Source organism: Orcinus orca, chromosome 1, assembly GCF_937001465.1.
Source record: "Orcinus orca chromosome 1, mOrcOrc1.1, whole genome shotgun sequence".
Classification (NCBI taxonomy): domain Eukaryota; kingdom Metazoa; phylum Chordata; class Mammalia; order Artiodactyla; family Delphinidae; genus Orcinus; species Orcinus orca.
Genome location: NC_064559.1, coordinates 144,034,381 through 144,036,135, shown reverse-complemented (window position 1 = coordinate 144,036,135; position 1,755 = coordinate 144,034,381). Strand labels below are relative to the sequence as shown.

Here is a 1,755-nt window from a genome sequence, read left to right as displayed (position 1 = left end):
TTGCAGAAAGGAAGTGTCGCTGGTGAAGGGAACTGTCTACATCACTAGTGTGGAGCAAAGGCCTGGACTTAAGGCTGATTCGGAAAAAAGGAACAATTCACAAGCAAAACTGCCTGTAAAGAGCCCCAAACCAGTCTCTCCTGGATGAAAGGAAGAGATTTCTACATAAGATCTGGCCAAGGATTGAGAGGGCAGAAGCGGGGCACCTCGGGAGATCAGGGTGCAAAATCTTTCCATAAAGCGTACGACTGAGAACAACATTTTGGTTTTTTGTTGACAGTTGCTGAGGAAAAGCAATGAAGATGTTTCAAGAAAATCTGCAGAACTGAAGCGAAAAACACTGCGGCCGAAGTCGCAGGAACGGAGACCGTGTCCATGAAGGGTAAACGGCGTCAGGACCTCAGGGTTCTATCCAGATACCCGCCTCCCCACCCCGCCAGGGTTTCAGTGTGTCTTGCTCTTCTATCCCACAGCAACGGACATGTGGTTTTTGGTTTTCTCTCCAAGGCTTTAAACTCTGCTACTGTGTTAGTGATTCCTAGATACCCAGCTAGCCAACACACCAAGGACGCGAAGAGCCCACTCCTCAGGCGCACCTGGCCTGGCACCGCCTCCCCGCCCACCCACCCGAGAGCTCCTCCCACACCAGGCATCACGTTTCCTCCCTTGGTTTCCGGCAGGCGAGGTCTCCGGCTTCTCGTGATGGCAGTGAAGCCGGAGCGGCAGCTGCAGGTGACCACCCAACAGACTGTCTCCCCACCCTGCTCCTTCGGGCTAAAGAAACTACAACTTTGAAATCCTATCTCTCGAGTTTCCTGTCTGGCTCTGGGGGACGCAGCAGCGTCTCAGTAGAAAGAGACGCTGGACTTGCCTCCAGGCAGGTTCAGGACTTTGTTGTGGGAGCGAGGCCTCGCGCTCAGCCTGGGCTCATGACTGCCGATGGCGGGCACCGGCTGCTGGGCACGGGCTGCTCCTCCCGGGCCACCGGGCGCCCCAGCTCTTGTCTGGGGGAGGCGCTGGCTGCGGCTCTAAGGTCCGGTGTGTCCTCTCCCTCACACAGGAACACGTGGTCCTTGGGTTTGTTGGGTGTGCCATGGGTGAAGCAGCAGCGACTGGGGAGTCCAAAATGTCACTGGCCTTCCCACCAGGGGGGTTCAGACGCTGTCGAGTCTGCACAGGCGTGGATTCGTCAAATATACCACTTCCTTTCCCCCCAGGGGGCTTGGTCCTTTTGGGTATGTTCTGAGGTTCTTCAGTGGGTCCCAAAATATTAGATGCCATCCTGTTAAGGCCTGCGTGGAGGTGCGGCTGCTTCTGGACGATCGCTCGGCTCTCCTCCCGGGGGCTCCATGGCCCTGGCGGCGGCCCGGCCTCCCTCGCTCTCCCGCGCCCGGAACGTGTCGCCCGCCACGCGGAGCCTCCAGCCCCTGTGGTTTTCATTTTACTTTTTATGTCCCTGATCGCAAATGATTTTGAGTGCCTTTTCATGTGCTTATCTTTTGAATATCTTGAATATTGAATATGCTTGTGCTTATCTTTTGAATATCTTGAATATTGAATTTTTGAATATCACTTGAATATCTTCTTTTGGAAATTGCCTGTTGTAATAATATATCCATTAAAAAAATTAGACTATTCATAATTTTATTGTTTATTGTAGGAGTTTTTGTATAATCTGAATGTGTTTTTGTCATATAAATGTCATGAATATTTCTCCTTGCATTTGGTTTATCTCTTCATTTTTAAGGGAAATCT

General features: G+C 51.9%; 1 pseudogene; it reads right to left on the bottom strand.

Annotated features, from left to right (window-relative positions):
* Nucleotides 1-845: 845 nt before the first annotated feature.
* Nucleotides 846-1,416, bottom strand: LOC101281435 (jupiter microtubule associated homolog 2-like; annotated as a pseudogene).
* Between the last annotated feature and the right edge of the window lie 339 nt (nt 1,417-1,755).